Genomic DNA, 24,765 nt, shown 5'->3' on the forward strand with positions numbered 1-24,765 from the left:
AGGCTGAGGTGGATGATCACCTGTGCCCGGGATGCAGAGGCTGCAGCGAGTCGTGATTGCACCACTGCACCCTGCCTGGGTGACAAAGTGAGACCCCCATCTCAAAAAAAAAAAAAAAAAAAAAGTTGCTAGAGAAGCCCAGAGTCTTCCACGCATGTGGCATAAGCTCTGCCTCTGTACATACAAGGACTGGGTTTTCTCTCACCTTTGAGATTCCTCAAGTTGGAGGCTCCTCTCTCCTTCCCGGGTGGAGGCAGCCTGGGCCTGGCTGGAGCAGGCAATTCTGTGCTGGTGGTTAGAGAGAGTCACACCCCAAACCTGTTCCTTTTCTGTTCATGGTGTTGAGCAGTCAGTGACGACTTTGCTAATAAGGAGAATGCCCTGGTTCAGATGGTTGACAGGTGCCAGGCCCAACTGGCTGAGAGTTATCTGCAATGGCCCTAAGTTTCCTGGGAAGCCCATCACATCGGCTTTGATACGCATCAGAGCTGCAGCCTTCTCAACAAGGCCAACAGAGCTAGGGTCTAAGACTGAAGACTATGGAAAGTCTCCCATCTATTGTTTCAAAAATCCAGAATCCTAAAATTTCCAGAATGCTTCATTGTTTATAACGCTGGACCTTTTTAAAATCCTGTAGTTTATATTTTAAAAAGACCTTAAGTTTTTAACTTTTTAAAAGTAGTGGCATGTGGGGGCGGTTCCAAGATGGCTGAATAGGAACAGCTCCAGTCTACAGCTCCCAGCATGAGCAATGCAGAAGAGGGGTGATTTCTGCATTTCCAACTGAGGTACCAGGTTCATCTCACTGGGGCTTGTCGGACAGTGGGTGCAAGACAGTGGGTACAGCCCACCGACTGTGAGCCAAAGCAGGGCGAGGCATTGCCTCACCCAGGAAGCGCAAGGGGTCAGGGAATTCCCTTTCCTAGAAAAGGGAAGTTGTGACAGATGGCACCTGGAAAATCCTGTCACTCCCACCCTAATACTGCACTTTTCCAATGGTCTTAGCAAACGGCACACCAGGAGATTATATCCTGCACCTGGCTGGGAGGGTCCCACGCCCACGGAGCCTCGCTCATTGCTAGCACAGCAGTCTGAGATCAAACTGCAAGGTGGCAGCGAGGATGGGGGAGGGGGCACCTACCATTGCTGAGGCTTGAGTAGGTAAACAAAGCAGCCGGGATGCTTGAACTGGGTGGAGCCCACCACAGCTCAAGAAGGCCTGCCGGCCTCTGTAGACTCCACCTCTGCGGGCAGGGCATAGCCGAACAAAAGGCAGCAGAAACCTCCGCAGACTTAAATATCCCTGTCTGACAGCTTTGAAGAAAGTAGTGGTTCTCCCAGCATGGAGTTTGAGATCTGAGAACGGATAGACTGCCTCCTCAAGTGGGTCCTTGGTCCCTGAGTAGCCTAACTGGGAGGCAGCCCCTAGTAGGGACAGACTGACACTTCACACGGCCGGGTACCCCTCTGAGATGAAGCTTCCAGAGGAACAATTAGGCAGCAACATTTGCTGTTCAGCAATATTTGCTGTTCTGCAGCCTGCACTGCTGATACCCAGGCAAACAGTGTCTGGAGTGGACCTCCAGCAGACTCCAACAGACCTGCAGCTGAGGGACCTGACTGTTAGAAGGAAAACAAACAAACAGAAAAGATATCCACACCAAAACCCAGTGTGTATGTCACCATCATCAAAGACCAAAGGTAGATAAAACCACAAAGATGAGGAAAAAACAGAGCAGAAAAGCTGAAAATTCTAAAAATCAGAGTGCCTCTCCCCTTTCAAAGGAATGCAGTTCCTCACCAGCAACAGAACAAAGCTGGATGGAGAATGACTTTGACAAGTTGAGAGAAGAAGGCTTCAGACAATCAAACTTCTCCAAGCTATAGGAGGAAGTTCAAACCCATTGCAAAGAAGCTAAAAACCTTGAAAAAAGATCAGACGAATGGCTAACTAGAATACCCAGTGTAGAGAAGTCCTTAAATGACTTGATGGAGCTGAAAACCATGGCACGAGAACTATGTGATGAAAGCACAAGCTTCAGTAGCCGATTTGATCCACTGGAAGCAAGGGTATCAGTGATTGAAGATCAAATGAATGAAATGTAGTGAGAAGAGAAGTTTAGAGAAAAAAGAGTAAAAAGAAATGAACAAAGCCTCCAAGAAATATGGGACTATGTGAAAAGACCACATCTACATCTGATTGGTGTACCTGAAAGTGATGGGGAAAATGGAGCCAAGTTGGAAAACACTCTGCAGGATATTATCCAGGAGAACTTCCACAACCTAGCAAGGCAGGCCAACATTCAAATTCAGGAAACACAGAGAATGCCACAAAGATACTCCTCAACACTCCAAGACACATAATTGTCAGATTCACCAAAGCTGAAACGAAGGAAAAAATGTTAAGGGCAGCCAGAGAGAAAGGTTGGGTTACCCACAAAGGGAAGCCCATCAGACTAACAGCAGATCACTCATCAGAAACTCTACAAGCCAGAAGAGAGTGGAGGCCAATATTCAATATCCTTAAAGAAAAGAATTTTCAACCCAGAATTTCATATCCAGCCAAACTAAACTTCATAAGCAAAGGAAAAATAAAATCCTTCACAGACAAGCAAATGCTGAGAGATTTTGTCACCACCAGGCCTGCCCTACAAGAGATCCTGAAGGAAGCACTAAACATGGAAAGGAACAACCGGTATCAGCCATTGCAAAAACATGCCAAATTGTAAAGACCATTGATGCTAGGAATAAACTGCATCAACTAATGAGCAAAATAACCAGCTAACATCATAATGACAGGATCAAATTCACACATAACAATATTAACCTTAAATGTAAATGGGCTAAATGCTCCAATTAAAAGACACAGACTGGCAAATTGGATAAAGGGTCAAGATCCATCAGTGTGCTGCATTCAGGAGACCCATCTCATGTGCAGAGACACACATAGGCTCAAAAAAAAAAAAAAAAAAAAGGGAAGGAGGAAGATCTACCAAGCAAATGGACAACAAAAAAAGGCAGGGGTTGCAATCCTAGTCTCTGATAAAATAGACTTTAAACCAACAAAGATCAAAAGAGACAAAGAAGGCCATTACATAAGGGTAAAGGAATCAATTCAACAAGAAGAGTTACCTATCCTAAATATATATGCACCCAATACAGGACCATCCAGATTCATAAGGCAAGTCCTTAGAGACCTAAAAAGAGACTTACACTCCCACACAATAATATGGGAGACTTTAACACCCCACTGTCAACTTTAGACAGATCAACAAGATACAAAGTTAACAGGATATCCAGGAATTGAACTCAGCTCTGCAACGAGCAGACATAATAGACATCTACATAACTCTCCACCCCAAATCAACAGAATATACATTCTTCTCAGTACCATATTGCACTTGTTCCAAAATTGACCACATAGTTGGAAGTAAAGCACTCCTCAGCAAATGTAAAAGAACAGAAATCACAGCAAACTCTCTCTCAGACCACAGTGCAATCAAACTAGAACTCAGGATTAAGAAACTCACTCAAAACGGCTCAACTGCATGGAAACTGAACAACCTGCTCCTGAATGACTACTGGGTACATAATGAAATGAAGGCAGAAATAATGATGTTCTTTGAAACCAATGAGAACAAAGACACAACATAACAGAATTTCTGGGACACATTTAAAGCAGTGTGTAGAGGGAAGTTTATAGCACTAAATGCCCACAAGAGAAAGCAGGGAAGATCTAAAATGGACACCCTAACATCACAACTAAAAGAACTAGAGAAATAAGAGCAAACACATTCAAAAGCTGGCAGAGGGCAAGAAATGACTAAGATCAGAGCAGAACTGAAGGAGATAGAGACACAAACAACCCTTCAAAAAAATGAAAATGAACGAATCGGGGGCGGAGCAAGATGGCCGAATAGGAGCAGCTCCAGTCTCCAACTCCCAGCGCGAGCGACACAGAAGACCGGTGATTTCTGCATTTTCAACTGAGGTACTGGGTTCATCTCACTGGGGAGTGCCGGACGATCGGTGCTGGTCAGCTGCTGCAGCCCGACCAGCGAGAGCTGAAGCAGGGCGAGGCATTGCCTCACCTGGGAAGCGCAAGGGGGAAGGGAGTCCCTTTTCCTAGCCAGGGGAACTGAGACACAACACCTGGAAAATCGGGTAACTCCCACCCCAATACTGCGCTTTAAGCAAACAGGCACACCAGGAGATCATATCCCACACCTGGCCGGGAGGGTCCCACACCCACAGAGCCTCCCTCATTGCTAGCGCAGCAGTCTGTGATCTACCGGCAAGGCAGCAGCGAGGCTGGGGGAGGGGCGCCCGCCATTGCTGAGGCTTAGGTAGGTAAACAAAGCTGCTGGGAAGCTCGAACTGGGTGGAGCTTACAGCAGCTCAAGGAAACCTGCCTGTCTCTGTAGACTCCACCTCTGGGGACAGGGCACAGTAAACTAAACAAACGCAGCAGACACCTCTGCAGATGCAAACGACTCTGTCTGACAGCTTTGAAGAGAGCAGTGGATCTCCCAACATGGAGGTTGAGATCTGAGAAGGGACAGACTCCCTGCTCAAGTGGGTCCCTGACCCCTGAGTAGCCTAACTGGGAGACATCCCCCACTAGGGGCAGTCTGACACCCCACACCTCACAGGGAGGAGTACACCCCTGAGAGGAAGCTTCCAAAGCAAGAATCAGACAGGTACACTCGCTGTTCAGAAATATTCTATCTTCTGCAGCCTCTGCTGCTGATACCCAGGCAAACAGGGTCTGGAGTGGACCTCAAGCAATCTCCAACAGACCTACAGCTGAGGGTCCTGACTGTTAGAAGGAAAACTATCAAACAGGAAGGACACCTACACCAAAACCCCATCAGTACATCACCATCATCAAAGATGAGAGGCAGATAAAACCACAAAGATGGGGAAAAAGCAGGGCAGAAAAGCTGGAAATTCAAAAAATAAGAGCGCATCTCCCCCGGCAAAGGAGCGCAGCTCATCGCCAGCAACGGATCAAAGCTGGACGGAGAATGACTTTGACGAGATGAGAGAAGAAGGCTTCAGTCCATCAAATTTCTGAGAGCTAAAGGAGGAATTACGTACCCAGCGCAAAGAAACTAAAAATCTTGAAAAAAAAGTGGAAGAATTGATGGCTAGAGTAATTAATGCAGAGAAGGTCCTAAACGAAATGAAAGAGATGAAAACCATGACACGAGAAATACGTGACAAATGCACAAGCTTCAGTAACCGACTCGATCAACTGGAAGAAAGAGTATCAGCGATTGAGGATCAAATGAATGAAATGAAGCGAGAAGAGAAACCAAAAGAAAAAAGAAGAAAAAGAAATGAACAAAGCCTGCAAGAAGTATGGGATTATGTAAAAAGACCAAATCTACGTCTGATTGGGGTGCCTGAAAGTGAGGGGGAAAATGGAACCAAGTTGGAAAACACTCTTCAGGATATCATCCAGGAGAACTTCCCCAACCTAGTAGGGCAGGCCAACATTCAAATCCAGGAAATACAGAGAACGCCACAAAGATACTCCTCGAGAAGAGCAACTCCAAGACACATAATTACCAGATTCACCAAAGTTGAAATGAAGGAAAAAATCTTAAGGGCAGCCAGAGAGAAAGGTCGGGTTACCCACAAAGGGAAGCCCATCAGACTAACAGCAGATCTCTCAGCAGAAACTCTACAAGCCAGAAGAGAGTGGGGGCCAATATTCAACATTCTTAAAGAAAAGAATTTTAAACCCAGAATTTCATATCCAGCCAAACTAAGTTTCATAAGTGAAGGAGAAATAAAATCCTTTACAGATAAGCAAATGCTTAGAGATTTTGTCACCACTAGGCCTGCCTTACAAGAGACCCTGAAGGAAGCACTAAACATGGAAAGGAACAACTGGTACCAGCCATTGCAAAAACATGCCAAAATGTAAAGACCATTGAGGCTAGGAAGAAACTGCATCAACTAACGAGCAAAATAACCAGTTAATATCATAATGGCAGGATCAAGTTCACACATAACAATATTAACCTTAAATGTAAATGGACTAAATGCTCCAATTAAAAGACACAGACTGGCAAACTGGATAAAGAGTCAAGACCCATCAGTCTGCTGTATTCAGGAGACCCATCTCACACGCAGAGACATACATAGGCTCAAAATAGAGGGATGGAGGAAGATTTACCAAGCAAATGGAGAACAAAAAAAAGCAGGGGTTGCAATACTAGTCTCTGATAAAACAGACTTTAAACCATCAAAGATCAAAAGAGACAAAGAAGGCCATTACATAATGGTAAAGGGATCAATTCAACAGGAAGAGCTAACTATCCTAAATATATATGCACCCAATACAGGAGCACCCAGATTCATAAAGCAAGTCCTTAGAGACTTACAAAGAGACTTAGACTCCCATACAATAATAATGGGAGACTTCAACACTCCACTGTCAACATTAGATAGATCAACGAGACAGAAAGTTAACAAGGATATCCAGGAATTGAACTCATCTCTGCAGCAAGCAGACCTAATAGACATCTATAGAACTCTCCACCCCAAATCAACAGAATATACATTCTTCTCAGCACCACATCATACTTACTCCAAAATTGACCACGTAATTGGAAATAAAGCACTCCTCAGCAAATGTACAAGAACAGAAATTATAACAAACTGTCTCTCAGACCACAGTGCAATCAAACTAGAACTCAGGACTAAGAAACTCAATCAAAACCGCTCAACTACATGGAAACTGAACAACCTGCTCCTGAATGACTACTGGGTACATAACGAAATGAAGGCAGAAATAAAGATGTTCTTTGAAACCAATGAGAACAAAGATACAACATACCAGAATCTCTGGGACACATTTAAAGCAGTGTGTAGAGGGAAATTTATAGCACTAAATGCCCACAAGAGAAAGCAGGAAAGATCTAAAATTGACACTCTAACATCGCAATTAAAAGAACTAGAGAAGCAAGAGCAAACACATTTGAAAGCTAGCAGAAGGCAAGAAATAACTAAGTTCAGAGCAGAACTGAAGGAGATAGAGACACAAAAAACCCTCCAAAAAATCAATGAATCCAGGAGTTGGTTTTTTGAAAAGATCAACAAAATTGACAGACCACTAGCCAGACTAATAAAGAAGAAAAGAGAGAAGAATCAAATCGACGCAATTAAAAATGATAAAGGGGATATCACCACCGACCCCACAGAAATACAAACTACCATCAGAGAATACTATAAACACCTCTACGCAAATAAACTGGAAAATCTAGAAGAAATGGATAATTTCCTGGACACTTACACTCTTCCAAGACTAAACCAGGAAGAAGTTGAATCCCTGAATAGACCAATAGCAGGCTCTGAAATTGAGGCAACAATTAATAGCCTACCAACCAAAAAAAGTCCAGGACCAGATGGATTCACAGCTGAATTCTACCAGAGGTACAAGGAGGAGTTGGTACCATTCCTTCTGAAACTATTCCAATCAATAGAAAAAGAGGGAATCCTCCCTAACTCAGTTTATGAGGCCAATATCATCCTGATACCAAAGCCTGGCAAGGACACAACAAAAAAAGAGAATTTTAGACCAATATCCCTGATGAACATCGATGCAAAAATCCTCAATAAAATACTGGCAAACCGGATTCAGCAACACATCAAAAAGCTTATCCACCATGATCAAGTGGGCTTCATCCCTGGGATGCAAGGCTGGTTCAACATTTGCAAATCAATAAACATAATCCAGCATATAAACAGAACCAAAGACAAGAACCACATGATTATCTCAATTGATGCAGAAAAGGCTTTTGACAAAATTCAACAGCCCTTCATGCTAAAAACGCTCAATAAATTCGGTATTGATGGAACGTACCTCAAAATAATAAGAGCTATTTATGACAAACCCACAGCCAATATCATACTGAATGGGCAAAAACTGGAAAAATTCCCTTTGAAAACTGGCACAAGACAGGGATGCCCTCTCTCACCACTCCTATTCAACATAGTGTTGGAAGTTCTGGCTAGGGCAATCAGGCAAGAGAAAGAAATCAAGGGTATTCAGTTAGGAAAAGAAGAAGTCAAATTGTCCCTGTTTGCAGATGACATGATTGTATATTTAGAAAACCCCATCGTCTCAGCCCAAAATCTCCTTAAGCTGATAAGAAACTTCACCAAAGTCCCAGGATACAAAATCGATGTGCAAAACTCACAAGCATTCTTATACAGCAATAATAGACAAACAGAGAGCCGAATCATGAGTGAACTCCCATTCACAATTGCTTCAAAGAGAATAAAATACCTAGGAATCCAACTTACAAGGGATGTGAAGGACCTCTTCAAGGAGAACTACAAACTACTGCTCAACGAAATAAAGAGGACACAAACAAATGGAAGAACATTCCATGCTCATGGATAGGAAGAATCAATATTGTGAAAATGGCCATACTGCCCAAGGCAATTTATAGCTTCAATGCCATCCCCATCAAGCTACCAATGAGTTTCTTCACAGAATTGGAAAAAACTGCTTTAAAGTTCATATGGAACCAAAAAAGACCCTGCATTGCCAAGGCAATCCTAAGCCAAAAGAATAAAGCTGGAGGCATCATGCTACCTGGCTTCAAACTATACTACAAGGCTACAGTAACCAAAACAGTATGGTACTGGTACCAAAACAGAGATATAGACCAATGGAACAGAACAGAGCCCTCAGAAATAATACCACACATCTATACCCATCTGATCTTTGACAAACCTGACAAAAACAAGAAATGGGGAAAGGATTCCCTATTTAATAAATGGTGCTGGGAAAACTGGCTAGCCATATGTAGAAAGCTGAAACTGGATCCCTTCCTTGTACCTTATACAAAAATTAATTCAAGATGGATTAAAGACTTAAATGTTAGACCTAAAACCATAAAAACCCTAGAAGAAAACCCAGGCAATACCATTCAGGACATAGGCATGGGCAAGGACTTCATGACTAAAACACCAAAAGCAATGGCAACAAAAGCCAAAGTTGACAAATGGGATCTCATTAAACTAAAGAGCTTCTGCACAGCAAAAGAAACTACTATCAGAGTAGGCAACCTACAGACTGGGAGAAAATTTTTGCAATCTACCCATCTGACAAAGGGATAATATCCAGAATCTACAAAGAACTCAAACAAATTTACAAGAAAAAAACAACCTCATCAAAAAGTGGACAAAGGATATGAACAGACACTTTTCAAAAGAAGACATTTTTGCAGCCAACAGACACATGAAAAAATGCTAATCATCACTGGCCATCAGAGAAATGCAAATCAAAACCACAATGAAATACTGTCTCACACCAGTTAGAATGGCGATCATTAAAAAGTCTGGAAACAACAGGTGCTGGAGAGGATGTGGAGAAATAGGAACACTTTTACACTGTTGGTGGGACTGTAAACTAGTTCAACCATCGTGGAAGACGGTGTGGCAATTCCTCTAGGATCTAGAACTAGGAATACCATTTGACCCAGCCATCCCATTACTGGGTATATACCCAAAGGATCACAAATCATGCTGCTATAAAGACACATGCATGCGTATGTTTATTGTGGCACTATTCACAATAGCAAAGACTTGGAACCAATCCAAATGTCCACTAATGATAGACTGGATTAAGAAAATGTGGCACATATACACCATGGAATACTATGCAGCCATAAAAAAGGATGAGTTTATGTCCTTTGTAGGAACACGCATGAAGCTGGAAACCATCATTCTCAGCAAACCATCGCAAGGACAAAAAACCAAACACTGCATGTTCTCACTCATAGGTGGGAATTGAACAATGAGAACACTTGGACATAGGAAGGGGAACATCACACACCGGGGCCTGTCGGGGGGTGGGGGGAGTGGGGAGGGATAGCATTAAGAGATATACCTAATGTAAATGATGAGTTAATAGGTGCAGCACACCAACATGGCACATGTATACGTATGTAACAAACCTGCATGTTGTGCACACGTACCCTAGAACTTAAAGTATAATAATAATAATAATAATAATAAAAAGTAGCAGGATGTAAAAGAGACTATCAAATAGGGTGACAGTTTAGTTTCCATTTGAAAAGGAATACATTGAGTCTTAGTGACAGGAAGTAGATAGAAGGGCAAAGATTTGAATAAAATCATATCCTGATGTCTATTTCTTTTAAAAAAGTGGAACAATGGACACAGGATTCAAATTCTTCTGGAAGGATCTTAAGCTGGCCTGAAGGTGACACTCTCCAAGTCCACATTTACAGGTCTGGATGACCCATTGAGAGGAAACTGGATGAACAAAATCCTGGTGTTCAGCCTTACCTGGAAACGGGCAGAACACCTGCTGACAACTTCCGTCATCCCAGACAAATAGTTACTTTACAAAGTTCCAGATTGAATGTGAAAGACCAGAGATGTTATGATTTTTTAAAGAGAAGAATCAGTTGACCTGTTCAAACAATTAATCGAAATCACATGATGTTCCTTACGGTGATGGGACAGTAGTCATGGGGTCTTGGTGACTGTGTGAGGTGGGCGAGTTACTGGCTGCTATATTTATGTGCTGAGGACTGGCTCTGGGACAGATTTTCTCCTTTTCTGCTCTCCTCTTCTCTCTTCCTCTCTTCCCCCAACTCCCATGTCAACAGTCCTATAAATCTATAAGATTTCACATTGATGCTTTTCCCTACTTACTCTTCGGTACTCAAAACACCCTGAACTGCAGTGTGGTTTACCGTGAGGCCTTTGTTTTCAGGTCTTGCAACGTGTGTGTGTGCAGGATCCCCGGCTCCTTCAAGCATGAGATTTCTAAGCATGTCCCTAGACCACCATTGTGCCATCTCGTACCTTAAAAACTTCTTATGATATTAATGAGGAAAGCCACACTGCTTTCAGCGATGTGTAGATGCTTTGGAGAACTCAGTGCAATGGGTTATTTTACTTTCAGATGAATTCATTTTGAGTAATAAAAAAAAATTCAGGTATTGTCTTCGTTCTGCTCATGAAATACCTTCTATCTGCAGATTATCAAATATCTTGACACTTTGTCATCCAGACAGACCCTTTTTTTTTGTGGAGGGGAAGGAGTTTATGTGGCTGCTTGACAAAAAATGGTGAGCCTAGCCAGTGGAGACACTGATGACCCCGTTAGGTCTTTTGCCTGTTAAGAGACATCCTGCTTCCCAAGATTCAGTTAATTAAACAACACTGGTTCTCCCCTCATCCTCCTTTGAGCGTAATTTAGACAGATCAGTCGGCATAACCGTCTCCTAACTATGAATAGCGTGACAAGTGCCTGGCCCACCTGGCTGAGAATAACTGTTCTTTACTCTTCTTGGAGGGAAATAGTGCCTCTCAGTTAGTAAGCTGTTTGGTCACCTTTGTCCTGCCCCCTACTCTCTACCTGGCCTAGGGAGGCCAATTTATTACTCCCTTCTTATTGCATCTTCAGCTTTTGAACTTTGGTTTCTCATATTATTCTTTTGTTGCAGTGGCAGGCATCTATTTCTAGTTGAATAGATAGTATTCTCTTTAAGAAATTAATATGCAAGAGAAATACTTAAAATTAACTTTTTAAAGCAAATGATAACAATTAAGGTGTCATTTACATTTTCTCCTGTTTCTTGTGTACTGTATTTTACAATTTTCTTCTTTTGTTGCTAAGTGACATCAAAGAGCCAGAATTTAGATTTCAGTTAGTAAGCTGAAGTCATATCATAGCTGTGGGACTGAACAATGTGGGGTTGAGTCAAACACAAGGAAGTACTGGCAACTCCAGTAGCTGAACAGTGGAGAAAACGGTGTGGTTTTCTCCAGGAAAACCTCCAATCTAGACCTTTAGAAAGAGATCAAGCCAGCTTCTACTGCCTGGGAGGCTTCCTGCCACATACTACTTGGACTTTGATATTGCAAAATCCAATGTCATCTTTCATTTCTATGCAACTTTTAATCTGCCTAGATGTGGAAAAATATCTCTTAAAAACTCCTTCAAGATTTTTATTTTTTTTCCAAATTGTGTATTCAACTTTTGCTTTTGTTGTAAAATTACCTGCTTCTAGTGTTGGGGATTCAGAGGGAGGGCACTGAGGAGTTTGAATTCTCAGTGTTGTGAATCCCTTGTCTGCCTTCTCGGGTGCAAACTGAGCCAAAGTCCTGGACCTGCCTTTTTTGGTTACTTACCTGCTTGCCCTTGAGATTGCGGAATCATTTCCAGAGAAATTGAAATTTCTTCCCAGAAAGAAAATCTCCCAAAGACTTTTAAACAAGGGGCCTCCTATCCCCACTGATAACACATTAGGTTTTTTTCAATCTCAAATTGGAAACTCACACGAGCCTAGCACCTGGTTACTGCCTGACCTGGCAACTGCCTGATCTGGCAATAACTCAGCTTTCAAGGGTTGAACCCGGGAGGCAGAGGTTGCAGTGAGCCGAGATTGTGCCACTGCACTCCAGCCTGGGTGATAGAGCAAGACTCTGTCTCAAACAACACCACCACCACCACCACCACCACCACCACCACCACCACCACAGATTCCTGGCCCTCACTGCAAACCCGTTCCATTCAATTATCTGTGGGTAGCGCTCGGGGCAGTTCTGACATGCAACCCCCAGGTTTGAAGGTTGCTGGCCTAGGTAACTGGGTCTCCTTCAAGGGACTTCCTCGAAGGGTCCCTTTCAAGGGCGGTATGGCAAGCAGGTACAATTTAACCAAATGACCCTTTTTATCCCAATGAGAATATAGGAGCTTGGAAGAAACCGAAAGGGCTGGACCCTGAAAGCAGCATGAAATCTATGTCTGCCTTGCAATCTCTCTCTCTCCCTCTCTCTCTCTCTCTTTCCTCTTTCTTTCTCCTTCCTTCCTTCCTTCCTTCCTTCCTTCCTTCCTTCCTTCCTTCCTTCCTTCCTTCCTTCCTTCCTTCCTCCCTCCCTCCCTCCCTCTCTCCCTCCCTCCCTCCTTCCCTCTCTCTCTCTCTCTTTCTTTCTTCACTCTTGTTTCCCAGGTTAGCGTGCAATGGCACAATCTTGGCTTACCACAACCTTTGCCTCCTGGGTTCAAGGAATTCTCCTGCCTCAGCCTCCCGAGTAGCTGAGATTACAGGCATGCGCCACCATGCCCAGCTAATTTTGTATTTTTAGTAGAGATAGGGTTTCACCATGTTGGTCAGGCTGTTCTCAAACTCCCAACTACAGGTGATGCTCCCACCTCGACCACCCAAAATGCTGGGATTACAGGCGTGAGCCACCACCCCGGGTCCCTGCCTTGCAATTTTTAACAGAAGTAATCCCAGCACCACTGTGCAACTTGGAGTCTATTTGCTTCTCTGATTTTGTCCATAAGGAGCATAACATATTTAAATATGAATTACTTTTTATATCTTTTGTAAAACACAAGAGGCAACACAAACACTTATTTTTTAAAAAAAAATGCTAAAATAAATGAGTAGTATAGTCTAAGCAATATTCTTTTCTATCCATGGAGTGGTTTAGTGATCACAAAAATATTCCTGTCTCAAAATACTTGTAATTGAGGAAATAAGCCAATTTTATAACAACTGCCACCCAAAAAGAAAAACAACAACAACAACAACAAAAAAGATAAAAGCTAAATTAAAAAAAATGACTTCTGAGTATTTGGTATGATTTATACTCAGAACATGTCAAACTATATTTTTAACTATTCAATATTTGATAAGACAAAACCCCCCTACAAACTGAGCATGTCCTTTGACTTAACAATTCCGTTTTAAAAATTTATGTTTATTTTTATTTTTTTGGAGACAGACTCTCGCCTAGACTGGAGCAGTGGCCTGGTCATAGTTCACCCTATGCTCAAACTCCTGGGCTCCTTAACAACTGTTTCTGTTTTACAAAAGCAATGCCATAATTACATAAAGATGTATGCCCCAGGAGAGTAATTGGACTGGCATTTGTAACTGAAAAACAAAAAAACCCCATTCATTAATGTATATTTCAGTGGTAATACAGTGATATAGCACATACCCACTATAAAAATGTATGGACTTGGAAAAAAGATATCATGATATATTTTTAAAGTGAAAAATATGAGTTATGGACCAAGAAATTTTATATAATTCCACACTGAGAAAAAGAGTTTACATGCGCATATGTATGGTATGTATAAATACACAATGGACTCGTGTGTTTCAACTTAGGAACAAGTCAGAAAGGATACAGATGAATGTTAACGGTCACTTTGTGAGGTGGGATTGGATTGTACTTTACAGAATTCAAAGAAGTGATAGAATTAGGAATTATATTTGCTACCTTTTATTATTATTAAAACAAAAACAAAAACACAACAATGCCTTTAGGTCGAAAGCTTAACGCCGAAGAAAGATCCGTGGGAAAACCTTGAGCCGACACTGCTCTCTGCTGGGAATCTAGCGCCATGCACCTGCTTGGTTTGCGCCGCACTCCGTGGTGAGGTCCCTCCGCGCTCCTGCAGAGGGCGGCAGGCCCAGTGCCTTCTGCTGGCGCAGGGAAGGAGACCCGGTTACTCAGGTCAGCGACCTTCAAACCTGGGGATTCCACGTCAGAACTGCCCGGAGCGGCACCCACAGATAATTGAATGGAACGGGTTTGCGATGGGGGCCGGGAATCTGCTTTTTTTTTTTTTTTTTTTTTTTTTTGAGATGGAGTCTTGCTCTATCACCCAGGCTGGAGCGTAGTGGCACCATCTCGGCTCACTGCAATCTCTGTCTCCCAGGTTCAAGCGATTCTCCTGCCTGAGCCTCCCGGGTAGCTGGGACTACAGGCACCTGCCACCACGCTCAGCTAATTTTTGTATTTTTAGAAGAGACAGGATGTCACCATATTGGCCAGGCTGGTCTCGAACTCCTGATCTCAAGTGATCCACCTGCCTTGGCCTCCCAAAGATTATAGGTATGAGCCACCGGGCCCAGCCTGCTCTTCTTTTTATAGTGCAAAATGGCAGCATTGAGGATGGTTAGAAGAAATAACGTCACACCTGGAGCCTCCATGGGCAAAGGTAACCATGCCATCCTGGACCTCCTCATTCATTTTAGAGAAGCTCTGGGGATGCAGTGTCTATTTAATCCTGAGAAAACCCTTTGGAGATGGAAGAGGGCATAAAGAAATGAAAGCACTAAAAAACTCCACAGTGTAAAATTTTCTAGTTTTAAAGTTTTAAAACATTTCTCCTAAGGGAAAAAAAAAACTTTCCTGTTTTCTGTCTTCACATTAGAAGATATTCAAGCGTTTTATGAGAAAACTAATTTATGCACAGTATATTTCTAAGCTGACAAAGTGACTTTAGAGCCTCAGTGAGTATTATGATATGCAAAGCATTCAAATGTGTTCCCAAACTTTGTTTCTGCATGCCATTATAATTACTGGATATTTCATTTATATGAGCAGGGCTCTTTTTGAAACACAGATGTTGGAGGGGATTTATTTTAATGGGCAAGGAGGAGCAGGATATTGGATATGGACACACAGTGTTTGGGGGAGCCCAGAGTGAGGTGGAGAGGTGTCCATACACAGAGCAGGGAGGGTTCCTGGAATGCAGGAGGTGAGAGCTGAGAGTGGGTGTATTAGGGCAGGGCAGGGGCCCCATGGGGAACAGCTGCTGCAGCAGTGGTTTCTTTTCTTTTTACTTTTTAAAAATTTTTATTTTTTTATTATACTTTAAGTTCTAGGGTACATGTGCACAACGTGCAGGTTTGTTACATACATATACATGTGCCGTGTTGGTTTGCTGCACCCATTAACTCATCATTTACATTAGGTATTTCTCCTAATGCTATCCCTTCCCCGTCTCCCCACCCCACGACAGGCCCGTGTGTGATGTTCCCCGCCCTGTGTCCTAGTGTTCTCTTGTTCAGTTCCCACCTATGAGTGAGAACATGCAGTGTTTTGTTTTCTGTCCTTGTGATAGTTTGCTGAGAATGATGGTTTCCAGCTTCATCCATGTCGCTACAAAGCACAGGAACTCATCTTTTTTTAATGGCTGCATAATATTCCATGGTGTATATGAGCCACATTTTCTTAATCCAGTCTATCGTTGATGGACATTTGGGTTGGTTCCAAGTCTTTGCTATTGGGAATAGTGCCACAATAAATATATGTGTGCATGTGTCTTTATAGTAGCATGATTTATAATCCTTTGGATATGTACTCAGTAATGGGATGGCTGGGTCAAATGGTATTTCTAGTTCTAGAGTCTTGAGGAATTGCCACACTGTTTTCCAAAATGGTTGAACTAGTTACAGTCCCACCAACAGTGTAAAAGCATTCCTATTTCTCCACATCCTCTCCAGCACCTGTTGTCTCCTGACTTTTTGATGATCGCCATTCTAACTGGTGTGAGATGGTATCTCATTGTGGTTTTGATTTGCATTTCTCTGATGACCAGTGATGATGAGCATTTTTTTCACATGTCTTTTGGCTGCATAAATGTCTTCTTTTGAAAAGTATCTGTTCATATCCTTTGCTCACTTTTTGATGGGGTTGTTTGATTTTTTCTTGTAAATTTGTTTGAGTTCTTTGTAGATTCTGGATATTAGCCCTTTGTCAGATGAGTAGATTGCAAAAATTTTCTCCCAGTCTGTAGGTTGCCTGTGCACTCTGATGGTAGTTTCTTTTGCTGTGCCGAAGCTCTTTAGTTTAATTAGATCCCATTTGTCAACTTTGGCTTTTGTTGCCATTGCTTTTGGTGTTTTAGTCATGAAGTCCTTGCCCATGCCTATGTCCTGAATGATACTGCCTGGGTTTTCTTCTAGGGTTTTTATGGTTTTAAGTCTAACATTTAAGTCTTTAATACACCTTGAATTAATTTTTGTATAAGGTACAAGGAAGGGATCCAGTTTCAGCTTTCTACATATGGCTAGCCAGTTTTCCCAGCACCATTTATTAAATAGGGAATCCTTTCCCCATCTCTTGTTTTTGTCAGGTTTGTCAAAGATCAGATGGGTATAGATGTGTGGTGTTATTTCTGAGGGCTCTGTTCTGTTCTGTTGGTCTGTATCTCTGTTTTGATATCAGTACCATGCTGTTTTGATTACTGTAGCCTTGTAGTATAGTTTGAAGTCAGGTAGCGTGATGCCTCCAGCTTTGTTCTTTTGGCTTAGGATTGTCTTAGGAATGCAGGCCCTTTTTTTGGTTCCTTATGAACTTTAAAGTAGTTTTTTCCAATTCTGTGAAGAAAGTCATTGGTAGCTTGATGGGGATGGCATTGAATCTGTAAATTACCTTGGGAAGTATGGCCATTTTCACAATATTGATTCTTCCTATCCATGAGCATGGAATGTTCTTCCATTTGTTTGTGTCCTCTTTTATTTCATTGAGCAGTAGTTTGTAGTTCTCCTTGAAGAGGTCCTTCACATCCCTTGTAAGTTGGACTCCTAGGTATTTTATTCTCTCTGAAGCAGTTGTGAATGGGAGTTCACTCATGATTTGGCTTTCTGTTTGTCTATTATTGGTGCATAAGAATGCTTGTGATTTTTGCACATTGATTTTGTATCCTGAGACTTTGGTGAAGTTTCTTATCAGTTTAAGGAGATTTTGGGCTGAGATGATGGGGTTTTCTAAATATACAATCATGTTATCTGCAAACAGGGACAATTTGACTTCCTCTTTTCCTAATTGAACACCCTTTATTTCTTTCCCTTGCCTGACTGCTCTGGCCAGAACTTCCAACACTATGTTGAATAGGAGTGGTGAGAGAGGGCATCCCTGTCTTGTGCCGGTTTTCGAAGGGAATGCTTCCAGTTTTTGCCCATTCAGTGTGATACTGGCTGTGGATTTGTCATAAATAGCTTTCATTATTTTGAGATATGTTCCATCAATATCTAATTTATTGAGAGTTTTTAGCATGAAGTGCTGTTGAATTTTGTCAAAGGCCTTTTCTGCATCTATTGAGACAATCATGTGTTGTTTTTTGTCTTTGGTTCTGTTTATGTGATGGATTACGTTTATTGATTTCCATATGTTGAACCAGCCCTGCATCCCAGGGATGAAGCCAACTTGATCATGGTGGATGAGCCTTTTGATGTGCTGCTGGATTCAGTTTGCCAGTATTTTATTGAGGATTTTTGCATCTATGTTCATCAGGGATATTGGCCTAAAATTCTCTTTTTTTGTTGTGTCTCTGCCAGGCTTTGGTATCAGGATGATGCTGGCCTCATAAAATGAGTTAGAGAGGATTCCCTCTTTTTCTTTTGATTGGAATAGTTTCAGAAGGAATGGTACCAGCTCCCATTATTATTGTGTGGGAGTCTAAGTCTCTTTTTAGGTCTCTAAGGACTTGCTTTATGAATCTGGATGCTGTTGTATTGGGTGCACATGCATTTAGGATAGTTAGCTCTTTTTGTTGAATTGATCCCTTTACCATTATGTAATGGCCTTCTTTGTCTCTTTTGATCTTTGTTGGTTTAAAGTCTATTTTATCAGAGACTAGGATTGCAACCCCTGCTTTTTTGTTGCTTTCCCTTTGCTTGGTAGATCTTCCTCCATCTCTTTATTTTGAGCTTATGTGTGTCTCTGCACGTGAGATGGGTCTCCTGAATACAGCACACTGATGGGTCTTGACTCTTTATCCAATTTGCCAGTCTGTATCTTTTAATTGGGGCATTTAGCCCATTTACATTTAAGGTTAATATTGTTATGTGTGAATTTGATCCTGTCATTATGATGTTAGCTGGTTATTTTGCCCGTTCGTTGATGCAGTTTCTTCCTGGCATCGATGGTCTTTACAATTTGGCATGTTTTTGCAGTGGCTGGTACTGATTGTTCTTTCCATGTTTAGTACTTCCTTCAGGATCTCTTGTAGGGCAGGCCTGGTGGTGACAAAATCTCTCAGCATTTGCTTGTCTGTGAAGGGTTTTATTTTTCCTTTGCTTATGAAGCTTAGTTTGGCTGGATATGAAATTCTGGGTTGAAAATTCTTTTCTTTAAGAATGTTGAATATTGGCCCCCACTCTCTTCTGGCTTGTAGAGTTTCTGCTGAGAGATCCACTGTTAGTCTGATGGGTTTCCCAACCTTTTTCTCTGGCTGCCCTTAACATTTTTTCCTTCATTTCAACCTTGGTGAATCTGACAATTATGTGTCTTGGGGTTGCTCTTCTCAAGGAGTATCTTTGTAGTGTTCTCTGTGTTTCCTGAATTTGAATGTTGGCCTCCCTTGCTAGGTTGGGGAAGTCCTCCTGGATAATATCCTGAAGAGTGTTTTCCAGCTTGGTTTCATTTTCCCCATCACTTTCAGGTACACCAATCAAATGTAGAATTGGTCTTTTCACATAGTCCCATATTTCTTGGAGGCTTTGTCCATTTCTTTTTGCTCTTTTTTCTCTAAACTTCTCTCTCGCTTCATTTCATTAATTTGATCTTCAATCACTGATATCCTTTCTTCCACTTGATCAAATTGGCTACTGAAACTTGTGCATGCTTCATGTAGTTCTCATGCCATGGTTTTCAGCTCCAACAGGTCATTTAAGCTCTTCTCCACACCGTTTATTCTAGTTAGCCATTCATCTAATCTTTTTTCAAGGTATTTAGCTTCCTTGTGATGGGTTTGAACATCCTCCTTTAGCTCAGAGAAGTTTGTTATTACTGACTTTCTGAAACCTACTTCTGTCAACTCATCAAAGTCATTCTCCATCTAGCTTTGTTCCATTGCTGGCGATGAGCTGCGATCCTTTGGAGGAGAAGGGGTGCTCTGGTTTTTAGAATTTTCAGCTTTTCTGCTCTGGTTTCTCCCCATCTTTGTGGTTTTATCTACCTTTGGTTTTTGATGATGGTGACCTACATATGGGGTTCTGGTGTGGATGTCCTTTTTGTTGACGTTGATGCTATTCCTTTCTGTTTTGTTGGTTTTCCTTCTAACAGTCAGGTCCCTCAGCTGCAGGTCTGTTGGAGTTTGCTGGAGGTCCACTCCAGACCCTGTTTCCCTGGGTATCACCAGTGGAGGCTGCAGAACAGCAAATATTGCAGAACAGCAAATATTGCTGCCTGATCCTTCCTCTGGAAGCTTCGTCTCAGAGGGACACCTGGCTTATAAGGTATCAGTCAGCCTCTACTGGGAGGTTTCTCCAACTTAGGCTACATGGGTTCAGGGACCCACTTGAGGAGGCAGTCTGTCCGTTCTCAGAGCTCAAACACTGTGCTGGGAGAACCACTGCTCTCTTCAGAGCTGTCAGACAGGGATGTTTAAGTCTGCAGAAGTTTCTGGGACCTTTTGTTCAGCTATGCCCTGTCCCCAGAGGTAGAGTCTACAGAGGCAGGCAGGCTTCATTGAGCTGCGGTGGGCTCCACCCAGTTTGAGCTTCCCGGCCACTTTGTTTACCTACTCAGGCCTCAGCAATGGCAGACACCCCTCCCCCAGCCAGGCTCGTCACCTCACAGTTTGATCTCAGACTAGCAGTGAGCAAGGCTCCATGGGTGTGGGACCTGCTGAACCAGGTACAGGATATAATCTCCTGGTGTGCCATTTGCTAAGACCATTGGAAAAGTGCAGTGTTTAGGTAGTAGTGTCTAGATTTTCCCAGTACAGTCTGTCACAGGTTCCCTTGGCTAGGAAAGGGAAATCCCCTGACCCCTTGCACTTCCCGGGTAAGGTGACGCCCCACCCTGCTTCAACTCACCCTCCATGGGCTGCACCCACTGTCCAACCAGTCTCAAGGAGATGAACCAGGTACCTCAGTTGGAAATGCAGAAATCACCGTCTTCTGTGTCGAACACACTGGGAGCTGCAGACCGGAGCTGTTTCTATTCGGCCATCTTGGAACGGACCTGCAGTAGCGGTTTCTCAATTTTGCTGCACATTAGAAGCCACGTAGCAGGCTGAAAATGGCCTCCAAACATATCAGGTCCTAATTCCTAGAACCTATAAATGTTGCCTTCTTTGGTAAAAGGGCCTTTGCATATGTGATTAAGTTAGTTAAGGAACTTGAGATGAGGAAGTAATTCTGTATTATCCAGGTGGATAATGCCATCTCTCAAATGCCATCAAAAAAGTCTTTTTCTTTTTTTTCTGACAGGGTCTCCTTTGTTGCCCAGGCTGGAGTGCAGTATGTGATCATGGCTCACTACATGCTCAACCTCCTTGGATTCAGGTGATTCTTCTACCTCAGCTTCCAGAGTAGCTGGGACTACAGGCACACGCCACTATGCTTTGCTAATTTGTTGTTGTTGTTGAGACAGGGTTTCACCATATTGGCCAGGCTGGTCTCAAACTCCTAGGCTCAAGTGATGGAATCCACCCACCTCAGCCTCCCCAAATGTTGGGATTACAGGCATGAGCGACTATGCCCAGCCATAAGTGTGCTTATAAAACAGAGGTGGAGAGAGATTAAATACACAAATGCAGGAGGGGATTTGGAGACAGAAGCAGAGATTGGAGTGATGTAGCCACACATCACAGAAAACCAGAAGCCACTAGAAGTTGGAAGAGGCAAGAATCGGATTCTCCCCAAGAGCCTGCAGAGGGAGCTCAGTTCTCTAACACTGTCATTTCAGCCCAGAGAGAACTGATTTCGGACCTCTGGCCTCCTGAGCTGTGAGAGAATACGTTTCTGTTATCTTAAGACACCACATGTTTGGTCATTCATTACAGCAGCCACAGGAAACAAACCTAGCCACCCAGGAAGATTTTAAAAGTCCCAACACCCAGATCACACTCCAGGCCCATCAGTTAATTTGAAATGTCTAGGAACAGGAGCCAGGCCTCAGTATTTAAAGCTCCTCAGATGATTTCACATACAAAGTTTGGGGACCATCAGCTACCATAAAGATTCTTATTTCTTATTTCAAAATCTGCCCCATCTGGCTTTCTTGGAGCCTGATACTCCACCACTTACCATTAGGGATTTGTTTCTTGGCATTCCTTCATCTGTTTGCACCTGGGGCAGAATATGCTCTGGTTATCCTCAATGCAAATGATAATCCAAACATTTTCCTACATTTTTTTTTTTTTTTGAGATGGAGTATCGCTGTGTTGCCCAGGCTGGAGTGCAGTGGTGTGATCTTGGCTCACTGCAACTTCTGCCTCCAGGGTTCAAGCAATTCTCCTGCCTCAGCCTCCCAAGTAGCTGGGACTACAGGCCCATGCCACCATCCCTGGCTACTTTTTTTTTTTTTAGTAGTAGTAGAGACAGGCTTTCACTGTGTTGGTCAGGCTGGCCTTGAACTCCTGACCTCAGGTGATCCACCCACCTCAGCCTCCCAAAGTGCTGGGATTATAGGAGTGAGCCACCACGCCTGGTCAAGACACTTTCCTAGTCAGTTTAGACTATCTAGCCCAGTAGATAGGTTAGAGTGAGTGTCCTCAAATTTTGAAGAAGAGGTTTTGTGTTTTTAACTTACCAAGTAATTTGCATGACTTATCATCAACTTCAGTGATAAATGTCTAATGAACTATTGGATTATTGAACTCTAAATTTAAGATAACAGCAAGTTGTGGTCAGCCCTTGAGAATATGTCTTATGGTACCTTCAGTCTTTCTGTCTTCCTTCCAGGGTTCCTTTTGTTGAGGACTGGTATGGTTTGACTCCGTGTCCCCACCCAAATCTCATCTGGAATTGTAATCCCCACCTGTTGAAGAAAGGACCTTGTGGGAGGTGACTGAGTCATGGGGGCCCTTCCCCCTTGCTGTTCTGGTGATAGTGAGTGAGTTCTCATGAGATCTGATGCTTTACAAGTATTTGGCAGTTTCCTCTGTGTGCTCTCTCTCTCTCCCCCTCTCTCCTCCCTCTCCTCGTTCCTCTCTCCCTCTTCCTCCCTCTCTCTCCCCTGCTGCAATGTAAGATGTGCCTTGCTTCCCCTTCCCCTTCTGCCATGATTGTAAGTTTCGTGAGGCCTCCCCAGCCGTGTGGAACTGTGAGTCAATTAAGCCTCTTTTGTTTATAAATTACCCAGTCTTGGGTGTGTCTTTATGGCAGTGTGAGAATGGACAGATATGGGGACCCAGTGCCTTCATGGGCCCTTGTCCTCCTGATGAAGCACATGGGGGAGGCATCCCACTTCCCCATCCATTCCTCACCTCTCCTTTCCCTGTTAGTGAATCACTGGCCTCAAAGAATTTCATAGTTCTCTGACTCACACCTCTGAGTCAGCTCTATGGGAATGGCACCTCTTCTAATAAGACAATATGCAGAATCTCCAGGCCTTTTACATGAAAGGAGAAAGTCCCAGTGAGCAGGAGTTGCTGATTAAACAATCTTGACTTTGCCCTTTAAGTTTTGTTGATCATCTCAGGGTAGAACCTCTAGCCTCAAGAGTTCGCTTCTCCATCTTTAGATCTCTCTTCTCAGCTAGGATCAGCTGAGATTTTAAAGAAACAATGCATTCCACTACATAGAGAGGAAAAGAGATTTAAGCCAGGCATGGTGGCTCACACCTGTAATTCCAACACTTTGGGAGGCCGAGGCGGGTGAATCACTTGAGGTCAGGAGTTTGAGATTAGCCTGGCCAATGTGGTGAAACCCTGTCTCCACTAAAAATACAAAAATTAGCCAGGCGTTGTGGTGAGTGCCTGTAATCCTGGCTACTCGGGAGGCTGAGGCAGGAGAATCGCTTGAACCTGGGAGGTAGAGGTTGCAGTGAGCCAAAAATTGCACCACTGCACTTCAGCCTGGGTGACAATGAGACTCTGTCTAAAAAAAAAATAAAAAAAGAATTAAGCAGAGAATGTAAGGAATTTGAAAGATGTGGCTTGCAAAATAGATTCCACTGTTACTCGCTGTCTGGGCCCTGTACCAGTTTACTTGGACCTTTGGAAGAAAAGAGGACAAGAGGACCCTGCTAAGGAATTCTCCCTTTAAACCTTTAATATCTTCTCTTCTCTTTTTGAGACAGACTCATCCCTGAGGTGATCTCTACCCTGCTTTGCTCTGGGGCAGGAAGCAGCTTTGTGTCTAGTACAGGTTGAACAGGATTCTAATTGTTTAATACAAGATGATAACCAGAGCATCTGGGTGGCTAAAATCACACATATGTGGAAAGATGCGAGGCAGTGGGGAAAATATGTTATCCGTCACATTTACCTTCTGATGAAATTACTTCCTGATGCAAAGTCTGACTTATTGTAGTGTCTTTTTGAATGCATTTTTACATGTAAACTCCACTTTACATGCTTTCGTATGAAGGAATGACTTGTGCCTAGGGCAGATGCATGCAGCTGTGTGTACATGCCTGAGTGCATGTGGATTGATGTGCATTTGTGGGAAGGGGAAGGGCGGCTTACACATGACCCCTTTGATCACATCGCATCAAGCAGTGTTGCACGAATACAGCGTCATGGATACTGTGGGTTTTCAAACTTGTGTTGATTGAGAATCAAATGTTCTTTTCAAACTGAGAAAGAACTGTGAGAATGGACAGATATGGAGACCCAGCGCCTTCGTGGGCGCTTGTCCTCCTGATGAAGCACATGGGGGAGGCATCCCACTTCCCCATCCATTCCTCACCTTCCTTGTTCTCCTTTCCCTGTTAGTGAATCACTGGCCTCAAAGAATTTCATAGTTCTCTGACCCACACCTCTGAGTCAGCTCTATGGGAATGGCACCTCTTCTAATAAGACAATATGCAGAATCTCCAGGCCTTGTACGTGAAAGGAGAAAGTCGCATCTAGGCATAGATTTGAGAATTGAGAAGGAAGGATAAACTAGATTTGCCTCTTTCTGGTGCAAGGCATGAAAATAGGAAAAAGGTGGCTTTGGGAGGTCAATGTGCCCCAGAACACTGAGGCCTGAAGATTATTCTAATCCCCTGATGCTG

The 24,765-nt window shown here is 43.0% G+C and overlaps 1 long non-coding RNA gene across 1 annotated transcript in view; it reads left to right on the forward strand.

Moving 5' to 3' along the window:
- The window catches only part of LOC144330755 (uncharacterized), a 140,325-nt gene that overhangs the window by 78,363 nt on the left and 37,197 nt on the right, over nt 1-24,765 (forward strand). The window contains exons 2-3 of the long non-coding RNA XR_013397200.1: nt 21,030-21,104; nt 22,506-22,656. This is a non-coding gene — a long non-coding RNA (uncharacterized LOC144330755). The remainder of the gene's footprint in view (nt 1-21,029; nt 21,105-22,505; nt 22,657-24,765) is intronic.

Source organism: Macaca mulatta, chromosome 8 (genome assembly GCF_049350105.2).
Source record: "Macaca mulatta isolate MMU2019108-1 chromosome 8, T2T-MMU8v2.0, whole genome shotgun sequence".
Lineage (NCBI taxonomy): Eukaryota > Metazoa > Chordata > Mammalia > Primates > Cercopithecidae > Macaca > Macaca mulatta.